Source organism: Saimiri boliviensis, chromosome 8, assembly GCF_048565385.1.
Source record: "Saimiri boliviensis isolate mSaiBol1 chromosome 8, mSaiBol1.pri, whole genome shotgun sequence".
Classification (NCBI taxonomy): Eukaryota; Metazoa; Chordata; class Mammalia; order Primates; family Cebidae; genus Saimiri; species Saimiri boliviensis.
This window is the reverse complement of record NC_133456.1, coordinates 36,688,420-36,702,867: the sequence shown is the minus strand read 5'-3', so window position 1 is coordinate 36,702,867 and position 14,448 is coordinate 36,688,420. Positions and strand designations below refer to the sequence as shown.

The window sequence follows — 14,448 nt, the reverse complement described above, 5'->3', positions numbered from 1 at the left end:
ATACCTTCCCAATCTTATCTACATTTTCTATCAAATTGCCTTAGAAGATGGGATCACTAGCGCTCTACAGACTGTTTACATCTCAGTATATGTCCTATCGCTATGAAAGTTTCATCTAAGACACATCTGTTCCTCAGTGCTTGGACATCCTGAAGATACCCTTCAGGATATAGCATCCATATGAAGTCACAAAATACCAGTTGAGCTTTCTGTGGTAATTGTTTTCCAATCTGTATGAATTGAATGGCTAAATGGCTAAATTTATTTCTTCAACTAAATAAATAAAGAAAATGAAATATTTTACTCAGTGATTCATTCCATATTAAGAAAATACACTAAGTAATGAATGGCCCCTGTGGAATCATTATAGTTACAAGCATCTTTTCTATTTGAGAGTTCTCTGTTCCCCTCACAGTTGAGAGTTATGCCCAACTTAACTATACTTTTGGTATTCCCAATATTCTGATTATTAGTTTCTCCAAAGATGGGACTTAGACACTTTCCTGAGAAGAGACGCTTACAATTAGATGCATCTTAATAATTAATAGAATTAATGAGATAATGAAATTGGAAGATCTCAGTATTCTGCTGGGGATGAAGAAATCTTTTTGAGAATTAGTAATGTTTGGCCGGGCGTGGTGGCTCACAGCTGTAATCCCAGAACTTTGGGAGGCCGAGGCAGGCAGATCACAAGGTCAGGAGTTCGAGACCAGCCTGGCCAACATGGTGAAACCCCGTCTCTACTAAAATACAAAAAATTTGCTGGGTGATGCCTGTAGTCCCAGCTATTCAGGAGGCTGAGGCAGGGGAATCACTTGAACCCGGGAGACGGAGGTTGCAGTGAGCCGAGATCGTACCTGTGCACTCCAGGCTGGTGACAGAGCAAGATTTCATCTCAAAAAAACAAGAGAGAGAATTAGGAATGTTCTAGAAGACAATAAAAATGATCAGACAGTGAACTGAGCAAAATGTCCTTTGATGTAAAGTGTCAGCTAGAAATGTCAATCCAATTCAAGACTGCATACAAAGGGACAGTGTGTCTTTGAGCTGAGAGGTATTAAGTTACCTGATTATCTTCTCTGGAATAATGCATTATGGTTTAGACACTTTTATTACCTGAAAGATGTAGACAAATTAGGGAAGATTAACAACCAGTTTTATTAGGAAGTAGCAGATGAGCTGGTGTGAATGGTACTGGTTGTTAGAAGTTCTGTATTGTCTTCTCAGCTTTGATATGCTCTCATGTGGGAATAGTCATTCTTGAAATTTAGATAGGATAATTTATATTCTTTTCCCCAGAGAAAAGACAGTTTGGGAATGAAAGGGAGGGGAAGTGTTTAAAACAGCATAAGGACCTGGGGTAACAGAAGGGTCAGAAATTCTATTACAGAATTTTTCAACTCTCATTTAAAAAAATACAACCAACAACAACCAGTTAAGCCTTCATTTGAATAAGCTCAGTACATTTAGTATTTGCAGTATGTTTTTCATATATAGTACTTAATTGTTTTTGGTCTACAGAATAAGGCTATTCTATGATACTATATTATTATGTTCATGTTTCCCTGGAAATATAATTCGCAAGGTCACTCTAGGAACTCTGACTATGAAATTCAACATCACTTTAAGTCAGTTATCCTGAACTCTAATGCAGTTTCTTGTCTCTTCATATTTACCCTGGAGCTATAACCTATAGTCTTATAGAAATGCCCTTTTGGAAAAGGCTCCTACTCCTGGCCTTATGAATGACTGTCTAGATATATTTTCATCTATAATTGCATACTACACCAAATTTGCATTATATATAAATGTCACTGAGAAATGATTAACATAATTTTTTGGTTTATTAGTGAAAATAGGTGGTCCATAAGCTAAAATAAATCATTATTTTTATACATGGCATTCCTAGTTGTATTTATTATGATTTATCATTTACTAAAGTATTTCAATTGGTTGACAAGGAATAATAGAACTAACCTTCTTTCAAGCAATATTGGTGACTCACTATAGCCCTAATAAAATAATACATTTCCTCAGACTTAATCTTTTAGTTCTATTGGGAAACACCTATAAACCCAACAGAATTTCTTCCTTTTCTGATATTCATTCAAATTACATTACCTATCCCCACCATTCAGTATGGTAATTTCTGGGAACTACCTTGACGGATGGATAGTGGTAAAGAAGCAGGACATTTAAATCTAATTTAAAGGGACAGAAGAAGATTACAGGTAACCTGTGATCTTAGGCATCTTCCAGGAAACAGAGGATGTGATGAATCTTAGTATAACTGGCCCATAGTCCCAATAATTCCCTTACCTATTGAGATTCCTGGTTGCTAAGGGCTTTATCAGTTACTTCGACAATCCTCCTTCCCTGAAAATAACAGTATATCATTGTGAACAACACTAGACTGTACTCACAATTCCTTTTCCCTTTCTTTTCAGAAAGAACAATTTAGGCCCCTAAATAATCCTATAAATGGCCAAAGACATAGAACACGCTATACCTCATGAACCAGTTTCTGTTCTCTTGGCTGCTCAACAAAAGACATTTCAAATTCCCCATGAGACAATGTATTACACTGCCATGAGATTACTTTCTGTCTTCAGCTTTCGACATTTCTTAAGTATTAATTGGGATTACTTCCTTTTTGCTCCTCTACAACCCATTCTCTACACAGAAACTACAGTGATTTCCTTCAATGCGAGATGAGATTCTACTACATAAATCATCAATGGTTGCTTACTGTAACTAGAATAAAATTCAAACTTCTCACTCTGCAGCCTATGTAGTCTGGTTCCAGATTCCTTCTCTGAACACATCTCCAATATACTTTTCCTCATTCACTGGCCTACCGTAATTCACATGCCTAGCTCACTTGAGCCCCAGGGCCTTTGAAATTGCTATTCCAATTTGCCCGAAATGATTTCCCTTCACATCTTCGTATGTCTGGTTTCTAACATCATTCAGGTCTCAACCAAATGCCATCTCCTTATATGCCGTCTGTATGAGGTTTTACTCTTATTTTCTTCACTTCACTCTTCATTGTATGTTAGCAAGTTTACATATTTATTAACTATCTCCCCTAACTAGAATGTTCCAGGACTTCGTGAGCTCTAATCACTACTATATTTCCAGTATCTGGAATAGTAGGTGCTCAACAAACGCTTGCTGAATGAATAAATAAATTAATGACCAAACAGTAAATAAATAAGTAGTAAACAAGCCATTATCAGTGCTCTTTATTACAGTAGTTATTTAATTGTACCTCAAAATGCTCTAAAAATAAATATGTACTTTCCCTGAATATTAGGATTAAAAGTACTCAGTTTACTAATTAAAAGCCAGGACTTCAATTTACATTAATGACTGGTCCAAGAGCATATGGTAAATACATATTGCACAATTCTAGTCTAAAATCTTGTCAGCCCAATCAGTCCTACAGTGATTTTCTTAGAACACAATTGTGAACTAGGGATAATCTAAGGTCCATCGACAGGCTTGAGGGGGTTTATGAATCCTTTGAAAAGGTATTGCATCCTTAGTTTAATTTCAGGGATGTTATTGTAGCTGTGAAATTAGATAACAACAAGAAAAACTAATTCTTAGGTACCGGAAAGACAACATGAAAAAATATATAATTCTAAATGTAGGTCAAATTTTGTATTTATCAGCACTGACGCAGTGCTGTTGCAGTCTGTTCTTAAATTTGTTTTTCTTTTTTTTAATGAAAAAACAATGAATGCAATAATCTTCTAATACAGTGATTAAGAAACAGTGTATATTTTTCCGCATACTGTCAAAGCAGATTAAAGAGTACATTTTGCCATTGGAAATACTGTATTGCTATAGTAAGTAAGAATAAATTAAGTTTCTAAAGTTTTTCTAGACTAAAGACTTAACAATAAATAAGGTACATTTTTCCTGTAAGGTTTCTCTTGAGCCTGTTACTTTTTAGTAGATGATGATGATGATGATGATGATGATGGCGATGATAGTAACAGCAGCTAACAATGTTGCTTATTATGTACCAGGTCCTGCTCTAAGTGCTTTACATTCATTACTTCACTTAATCCTCCCAGCAACTATGTTCGTGAATTAGGTATTATTATTATCTATTTCTTAGAGATCAGGAAAGTAAGATGATGGTGTTATTTAACTTGGTAATGAGGAGTAAAACCAAGATTTGTATCCCACAAATGATTAAACGATTAAAAAGTTTAAAATATTGCCAAGAACCACCAAAATGTGACACAGAGACATGACGTGAACACACGCTATAAATGGATATGCTGTTGTCCAGGCTTTGTTATTCCATTTATAGAGCTCAGGCAGAGTAGATTTAACATAACTCCTAAGAGCCCTAGGATTTTCTAAATGGTAAGTAGATGTTGGCTTCCAGTTAAAGTTACCATCTGCATCAGCTCCTACCAAGAGAGTCAGCCTATACTTTGATGCTTTGAAACTAGGCATTGACTTTTCCTCAATAGTTATAAAAGCCCTAAATGGCATTTCCTTCCATTGAAGGCTGTTTCATGTACACAGAGAATCTGTTGTTTATGTCAGCCACCCTCATCAATGATCTTAGCTAGATCATCCAGATAACTTGCTTCTCTATCAGCACTTGATACTTCACTTTGCACTTTTATATTATAGAGATGGCTTCTTTCATTAAGCTTCATGAATCAATCTCCAGTGGCTTCAAACTTTTCTTCTGAAGCTTCCTCACCTCTCTCAGCCTTCATAGAACTGAAAAGAGTTAATGTCTTGCTCTGGATTAGGCTTTGTCTTAAGGGAATGTTGTGGCTGGTTTGATCTTTTATCTGCACCACTCAAACTTTCTCCATATCAACAATAAGACTGTTTTGCCTTCTTCTCATTGGTGTTTTCACTAGAGTAGCACTTTCAATTTCCTTCAAGAACATTTTATTTGCATTTACAACTTTATTATTGTTTAGTGCAAGGGGCTTAGGTTTCAGCCTATCTGGGCCCTCCTTACTAAGCTTAATCATTTCTAGCTTTTGATTTAAGGTGAGAGATAATGTGACTCTTCCTTTCACTTGAACACTTACAGGTCATTGTAGAGTTGTTAATTAGCCTTATTTCAATATTGTGTCTCAGGGAACAGGGAGGTCCCAGGAGAGGGAGAGAGATGAGGGAATAGCTAGTTGGTAAGACAGTCAGAACATATAAAACATTTATTGATTAAATTTGTCATAGGGTGTGGTTTGTGGCACCTCAAAACAATGAGAATAGAAACATCAATGATCACTGATCACAGATCACATAAACAAATATAGTAATGATTATAAAGTTTAAAATATTTCCAAGAACCACCAAAATGTGACACAAAGATATGATGTGAACACATGCTGTTGGAAAAATGACTTGCTCAATGCAGAGTTGCCACAAACTTTCAATTCACAAATAATATAAAGTCTGGGAAGTGCAATCAAGTAAAGTGCAATACAAAGAAGTATGCTTCTATATCCTCTTTTCAATACAAAGATGCTAGGTAGCCAATTTCTATCACTGTCTTTATCTACTCGGGTTATGTCACTTTTCCCTACAACTTTCTCATGACTTTTATACTGTTACTTTTTTGAATAGTATGTGAGATACACGAATCCTCAGATCTGCAAAGGCACCTTTGGCCAATGTAATGAGAAGTGCTAGAATTCTGTTCTGGGTTGGTTCTCAGCTAAAGATGCGTGCCTGTTATTCCTAGAGTTAGGAGAAGGAAGTGCAGAAAGCACTTACTGTACTAATAATGGGAATTGAATCCCATTTTTAACTGAACATGATGAAAATATCATTATTAGCCTGAAGTTTGCCTAACTCTAAAATTAATCTTGGGTAAAAATTTTAATCTTAGTTTCAGAATCCTCATGAAATTCTTAGAATGTTTAAATAAGATAACACTGGTTATAATAAACCATATGAAACTGCCATTTCTATAGCTTAAAAATGGTCAATTGTTGCCACAGTCAAGTGGTTAAACCTAAGGTAAGTAGTCAAATGTTAACCACTACTGTTGTTAGAGAAATTATTCTCATTCTACAATTCTTCCTTCCTGAAAACATTTCTAGTTTGGAATGTACTGCTTATAACTAGTGCTGGGGAGATACGGTTGAATTTGTCCATGATTTTCATTTGTATTACATGGACTTTTAAAATTCATATCATACCAGATATATCTCCAAATTATGCCACAAAGAGAGCCTAGAAAATAAACCTTTGAAGATTAAATTTATAAAGGCTTATTATTTTTCCCACACCTGGATGTACTTTTCACTAGATAACTTTTCAATAGAAATCAAATTCATGACGCAGGTTCATAGGGACTGTATTAGTTTCCTGTTGCTACTGTAACAAATTAGCACTAACTTATTACAGGTCTGGAGGTCCAAAGTCCTAAAATCAAGGTATCAACAGAATTGTTTTTTTCTGGACTCTTTAAGAGAAAATCCCTTTGCTTGAGTTTTCCAGTTATTAGAGGTCACCTGTATTCATTGGCTCATGGTCCATTCCTCCCTCTTCAAAACCAGCAATGCAGCACCTTTAAATCTCTCTCTCTGACCTCTCTTCTATCACCACATCTCTTTCTCTGTGATCCTCTTACCTCCCTCTTTCCCTTAAAGGCCCCTTATAATCATATTAGGCCTATCCAGATAATCTGGCATAATCTTCCCATCTCAAAAAATCCTTAATTTAGTCACATCTGTAACGTCTCTTTGCCATCTAAGGCAACATATTCACAGGTTCTGAGGATTAGAATCTGAACATCTTTGGTGGGGTGGGGAGGGGGATATTAATCTGTCTGTCACAGGGACCAAAATATTCTAGGTACCCAAATATCAAATAGCAAGCAAGATGGTATCTTATTTCTTTAAACCTTATACCATCATAAGCTGCATAGACATTTTTACACACACCTTCATAATTTCTGAGGACATTCTGATATACAACTCTCCAGTTTCTCTTTCAGCACAAGTATATGGAAATCATAGTCCTAGCTTCGGTTTGTAGAACCAGATTTTACTCCTTTACCCAGTTTTAGTTAATCCTATTTATATTTAAATTTGTCCTTTTTGACAATTCATTCTGCTATCCTTAGCCAAAGAATTATTAGCACAGTAAATGCTTTCTGCACTTCCTTCCCCTAACTCTAGGAATAATAGGCACACGTGTTTAGCTGAGAACCAACCCAGAACAGAATTCTAGCACTTCTCATTACACCTTTCTTGCACCCTTCCTTCAGGCACTATATTGACATCTCAACAAACAAATAACACCAGCATTGCAGGTGTTAACACCAATGACTATACCATAAGAAACTCCCTTGTGTAGCTCCTTGCATGAATAAACTGAACTCAAATGTCTTCCGTGGCTTACCTAAAATATCTGCTTGCCTGACGTACATCTCCCTTGTCCATCGTTTCCAACGAACACTAGTCCTTAAACATTTAAGCCTCATCAGCACATGCCCATCATAACAGCATAACATCCTTGTCCTGCTGGAAACTATTCAGCATCCAGAGGACCATCTTTATGCTGATAACACTAAAATATAAAATAATGCCAACAGCTGGTGCTACAAATGGCTTTTAAAAACGATGTTCATTCACTAAAATTCCTCTTGCTACTTTTGACATGAAACACGCAGTCTCTAATTATTCTGATCAAGACGGTGAAATACAAAAACAAACTTTAATTGTGTTTAACAGATATTTAATCAGGACTCACTGAACTACAGATTAAAGCTGAAATTCATAAACCATAATTACCCGATTGTCGCAATCTTTTGGTCCACATTCTCCTTCCGTCTGGGCGTCTGGCACCTTGCCCCGAATTTCTTTTACTGTCTTCTCAGCTTCGTTACTGTTCATGTTTTCCAGCAGAGATTTAGCACAGATTACAAAATATCTGTTCTTGGCAACTTTCTTCATTAGCTTTTTTTCTCCCTTGCAAAAAAGTTTATTTTTTTTTCTACCAGAGTAGCTGGAACAGGCATACGTTTAGGGTGCTTTGATGACACAAACCAATTATATAGTTATCAGAAGATAATATGGTAGTGATAACTAAAGTTACTATAGTTATCATGTAGGTATCATGCAATTTCTCTAGTATACCATGTGGTGTGTCCCAGTCACCATGTATTACCTAATGTCACTACTGCATTGTTTCATGGAAAATGCTTATCTCACTTCAACAAAACCTTTTCTGCCACATTTAGAAGGAAAAAAAGTGAAATTCTTAGTTCTCATTTCCAGTACTGCTCATTCCCAGTAAGATGTTGTCATGCAAATTTAAGGGAAACACCTGCCCTCTCCTGAAAATTTGCTTTTACAGGGAGCAAATGGAGCATTCTGTTTCTTTGTCTTTTCTTTTTTATTTTCTGCTTCACTTTACCCAGGTAAGAGAAGTAATTACCAACAATACATACATTTTCTCTTTCTTTTTTTTAAAAAAGAAAACCATTCCCACCCACCCCCCCTCAAGAAACACCCTATTTACTTAGGATTCGTTTAGTCTGGCACTTCCCCCCTATACTCTTTCCTTTCAAATTTCAGTCACTCACATTTGTTTTTCCTAGAATTATGGTGTAAATCATTCTTAACAAGCTAACTTGAAACTTCTCTCACTCAGTAGAAACACAAAATGCCACTGTAATTGAAACACCGAAGCTTGAAACTCTTTCTAACCAGTTCTTTTGGGCCACTCTTCAGAAGGACATGCCGAGTTTCCCTCACAGTGCGGTAACCCCTGTGTCACACAGCTAGGATAACATCACAGACCAAGGCAAGAGGATAAAGAGAAGGCGCTGGTTAAAGAAGAGGTGGGTGGTTCCTTTATTCCCCCCAGTTGGGCAGTCAACCCCATGAAACAAGGACTGCAGTTGCTACTTATTTATCTCAAGTTGATGGCTTGAAGTCTGACCTCGCTAAGACCTTTAGATATGACATACCACCTGAGAGTTCCAGTTTAAAACAGGATGTAGCAGCTTCCTTTGCAGCACAAGTTGAAAGCTATTTCCAATTCTGCTTTTATTAGCCACCTCCCAATCTGAGAGCTGCCCATTCATTGCACACTTAACTCATGTTGGGGTAAAAATCACCTCCAGATTTAGAAGGGCCAGAAAAATTGCTATCCCATCCCAGCACATTGTTCTTCAATCACACGGTTCCTCTAAATACAGTTGACAGCCTTTGAGATGCAAAATGCATCACTTTAATGCAGTAGAGGTCCCCTTCACTGCATTGCCAAATCTATTTAGCAGAATCTTCTTGGAATAATCTGTCCCTAGACCTGAGGATGCACAGTGATTTTAAGCATTTTAAGCTAACGATAATGGTTAGTGCTGAGAACAGATGTACCTGGCTGTGATGTGATCTATTCCAGTAGGCTTTTATGAGCAGTTCATTCCTATTGACTTAGCATTTTATGTCTGTGCTTTTGCCTGGTGTGATGGTTGCATAGGGGTGTCATGTGTGTATTTTCCTGATGTGTGATGGCCACACAGGAGGCTGTGTGTATTTTCTCAGTGCAATGGCCACACAGGGTGTTATGTGTGTGTTTGCCTGGAGTTATAGCTGCACATGTTATTGTGTGACTTTTTTCTCTATTTGATGCTTGCTCGCAGGGTCCTATGTGTATCTTTTTCTGAGTGTGATGGTTGCACTCATTGCTGTGCTAATGATGGGCATTTCTAGCAATTATCTATCTAAAGTCCTCGGGAAAAAACACAGTAAAATCAATAAACAGTGCTAGACAGGCCCTTGTAAATAAGAAATGACACCGTGCATAAATGCCGTTTCCTACTATTGCATGTTAAAATCCAAATTCTGTTACCTTATTGGCACTGGGATAAAATTTCTATGGTCCCTTCATCTCCATATATTGCAATCATTTGGGGGAGTTTGAGATTACTGCTGGTTGGAGGGCTTTTACACATGAATCTATGTAATAATACTTTTTGATACATTGTCCTACACATCACCTTTTATACTGCATTCTGACTTGTCTTGGTATAATAGCTGATATTCTAAAAGTGAATATGCCTTTCATTTATTCCTTCAGTCTCACCAAGCCCTCTCCATATGCCCCCTACATCACACATACAAAACCCTCTCCCTTGCCTCTCTCTCTCTAGTCTCTCTCTATCCCTCCTGTGTTCACCAAATGGAACTGACAAAGGAAACAACCAATGAGGTTAAAGTCTTTTGAAACCCCTGGAATACAGATGAGCTGGGAGGCATCTGGAAACAAAACCAGACACTTGAAATCAAAGAGACAAGTAAATTACTATCCTAATCTAGGAAGAATAACTAAAGGTGTCAGTGGGGTTCCATTGATAGCACTTGGCTCTGGGCCAGAATGCCAAGGGTTCAAACTCCACACCAGCTTTGGGCTCGGGCCCAAGACTTGCTACTGCAGGGTGTAGCAGCATGTGCAGCAGTGTTAAAGGTGTCAGCCTTCTGTAGAGAGGTTAAGTCCAAGTCCTTCTGACTGTTTGTTATTACACCCCAGAGAGGCGCAGAGATAACCCTAGCTTTCTCTTTGCTGCCTTTCTCAATAGAACAGGCTGGGGAGGAACTAGTGCTCAGCAGCAGTACTTGCTAGTATCAGCATTATATAAGTAATTAGTAAAATTCCCGTTTACTGATGAGGCTGCTTGAAGTATGTGCAAGAAAATCCATTGTCCCTCTCCCACCATGAAAAACTGATGTTTGTCCTAAAGATTCTTCCATCGATGCAAAGAGCTAAGTTTGGAAACCTAAAACCATGTGTCTAAAAGAAAGAAAATGTTTTCATTGGAACAGCTTACATGTCTGGTACACTTGCATAAAAACTATTGCATTGCATTTTAGAGCTAAAATTGCTATAAAATGCTTAATACAGTAAGAATAATTAAGAGATTTTGCATGCACAGCTGGTATACAACTAAAGTCTCAGCCACATATTCATTGAAGCATGGGAAAACCATTTATAAAAATCCCTGGTATGCCAGTTTAACTCACCATCAACAGCTATCGACACTTCATTCTTTAAGTGGATAGGGAAGATATTTACCTACCAAATGCTTTATTTCTTGTCTCATGGATTTTATCAATACATGATTCAAGAAATTTGAGTTACTACTTACCAGACAGTAGAAATATAAGCTGTTAACAAGACATGAATGACCTGAATGCAAAGCTTTTCCACTGAGTGAAGAAGTTACAATGATAGTACTAATTAATGAACTAAAAGACCAAATTATTAAATCTACTTGTATCTTCCCCTTTTTATCTCCACTTTTTGTTATTTTTTCACATATTCTTATCTCTCTTCATTTCTCTAAGATTCAAATCCTTGGGTGAGCTTCTGGGTCCTCCGGACTCCCCTGCCACAGCCCGCCTGGCCTTGCCCTCCCCTGGGTAACACCCTGAAGACAGAGCTCTTCCTTCACGGTTTTTCCCAAATTGTAACAGGTCTTTGTTCTCCATTCCTTTTAGTTCCAGCTACCTCACTTGAAAAGAAGCTAATTTGGATGAGTTGTTAATGGTTAATAATAATTTAATACAGTTTATTTCTTGATAAAAACTTTGATTTTAAAAATCAAATGAAGAATCTCTTTACTGTGGTCTTTTAGGTTCTATGAAAATTGCCATAATGGGTGAGTTGATTCTAATCAGAAGCAATGATGGACACTCCATTGCACTTTTTTGAGCATAGGCAAAGGAGCCAGTGGATATATAGGAGCTCTCAGGTGGACAGGAAGTTTGGGGACACAAAGGCAGCATGACACAATACAAAATGAATTGGAACAGATCAGGAAACTCAAGTTTTAGGACCAACTAACTTTGCTACCTAGTGTTTGGCAAGACATTCAGTTTCTTAACTTGAGAAATGAGGCAGGCCCTGTGGGATCAAAAACTCTCCATCATCCTTTCTGGCTCTTACATTCTATGACTCTCTGACTGAAGGCTGAAGGTCAGTCAGCTCTCCTGGATTAGCTACCAGCCCCAGTTAAGAATTAATGGTTCTAAATAAAGATGGCAGTCATTCCACACTGAGCCAATCTAACTAAAGAGGTATTGATGTCCACAGATAAGTTTTACCTGTCTGCCTACAATCTGCATACACTACTTTTGAGTTGGTTCCTTTATGCTATATAGGTATTCCTTAGCATTTTGTTTTCCCTCATTTACTTAATTAAGCAAACATTTAATGAGCACTTTCTGTACATGAAACACAGAATCAATCACTAAGGACAGGATTGAACAGGGCACCATCTCTGTTGCACAGATGATTTTATTATTCTTGTCCATTCTCTCTCTCTCTCCCCACCTTCACTTTTATGCATAAACACATATACTTTTAGAACTATAAAAGTAGTATAGAAAAAATAAGAGAAATTAGACTTATCTGAGTCCAGTCCAAAGGACCGTTTATTTTAAACTAACAAATATGATAATAATTTGTGCTGGCAAAATATATGCATTCAATTATGCACTTTAATAATATAAAGGGTATTTCTCAACATGTATTTTGAGATCAGTAATTTGCAATAATTAATTTACAATTTGGGGGAAAGAAGATTATAAAGGTAAAACATTCCCTTCTGTAGAATCCTGGTAAAGTCCTAGGACATAATCTGTGACTTATGTAAATAGCCTCTGGGAAAGTGAGATCACAGAATATTTTTGTTTAGTTTTTGCTTTTTCTCTAAGGATTTTGGGTTCTTACCCCTCCAAATTTTATTTCCTGATTTAAAAATAATAACTGCCACTTACCAAGTAAATATTAAATGCCAGGCACTTCAAATACATTATTATTTTTATAAATACAATATTAAATACAATATATTAATATATTATATAATATATTACAATATATTATAAATATTAAAGACAATATATTATTAAAGCAACTATGCAATATAGATATTATTACTCTAACAGACATGAAAACTGTGGGTCAGAGAGGTGAAGTAACTTGTCAAAGATAATTCAGACAGTGTACAGAGCTGGAATTTAAACTCAGGTCTGTATTTGTCTATGCAAGATAGCTCCATAACCATTTCACGGTTCTGCTGACTCTAACTTCATTTAAAAAAGGAATAATCTTGCTTGAATGCTTTGCTAGCAAGTAAGGAAAGCACCCGTTATACTCTTTCTTCACATTCATTCATTGCATTATATATAGTACAATGAAAATAGGAGATGGTTAAGATTTTTTCAGTGTAGATCTGGTTGCCTTTTCATATTGATTTAGACTGAGATAAATAATTAAATTTGGGCTCTCAAAGTAAAAGAGTAAGCTATTTGCTATCTGAATAAGTATTTATTAATTAATCAGACACGGATAAGGTGTGTTATTACAACTATATTTGTGAAGTATGATTTATGTTGTTCTGCATATTACTCTGTGCTGTTTTTCATTTTCTTGTACTTTGGACTTTTTGTTTTGTTTTTATGAATTTAGTCACAGTTGGTTGTGTTTTGAACTTTTAAAAAATGTAATACTAAGGAAATTAAAAAAAGAAAGAAAATATTTTCAAAACGATGTCAAAATCAAATCTACCCCTCACTAATTTGATTTGTAGGAAAAGGAGAACAAAGTATTAGAAGCAGAATGCTTTTAAATAATCCTAATTACTTCAATGTGCAAATGCATTGACTAAATCGAAGCATGCATTTAACACTTTGCACTTCAATGTGCTTATTCATCTAACTTCTATAGATAGCAATTGTATAAAAAACAAGAGATATAGCCAGCCGTGCCATAGTTATTGGGGGAAAACTATTGTTCTAAAATTCAAGCTTACCTCTCAAGTCAGCCCATTTTTGGACTAATGCAGATCATTAGGTCAAATAACACAAAATAACATAATTTACTGTAATTACTCAGGTTTCCCCAATTGACTCTGCCTTCCCTGTTCTATTTTTTTGCCTTCAGTGGGGTGGGCTGAGGACGTGGAGGAAGGAAGGCTTCTGTTAGCAAAGCCACAGAGTGAAAGCAGCATAGCTTTTGGTAGTCAAGCCACAGCATCAAGCAGGGTCAATCTTGATGAATGATGCCATAGGGTTAGAGGTGGTTTGTGATCAAGGCTGAGATGGAGTCATGATGCTGGGGTTAGTTGGTGCTTGGTCTAGGACCAGCTGCAAAAGAACCACCTGGTGAGCATGTTAAAAAGACTTATTTCAGGGTCTCACTCCAGAGCAAACCAATTGAATTAGTATCTCTTGAGGGGGAACTCAGATCTCCATTTTAAACAGGTTCCCCAAGTAATTCTTATGCTACTTAAGCCTGAAAGCACTGGCATATGCACTTAAGCTCTATAATTCTATATCCAGCAAGAGCCCTGCTGCTATACCTGTACACTCTGTCCCAGTCTTCAAGATGTATATGCAAGTCCAACTACGTGTTCTAGGAGGCATTAACTCTAATAATAATGGC

The 14,448-nt window shown here is 36.7% G+C and overlaps 1 protein-coding gene across 22 annotated transcripts in view; it reads right to left on the bottom strand.

Moving 5' to 3' along the window:
* The window catches only part of ZBTB20 (zinc finger and BTB domain containing 20), a 790,532-nt gene that overhangs the window by 222,123 nt on the left and 553,961 nt on the right, over positions 1-14,448 (bottom strand). Inside the window, exon 1 of one of the 22 annotated variants that reach the window (XM_074405350.1) lies at positions 7,791-8,467. The exons of the other annotated variants lie outside the window; for them this stretch is intronic. The gene's annotated coding sequence lies outside the window, so the exon portion shown is untranslated. Of the gene's footprint in view, positions 1-7,790; positions 8,468-14,448 lie in introns of those variants that run through there. 22 annotated transcript variants of the gene reach the window in all.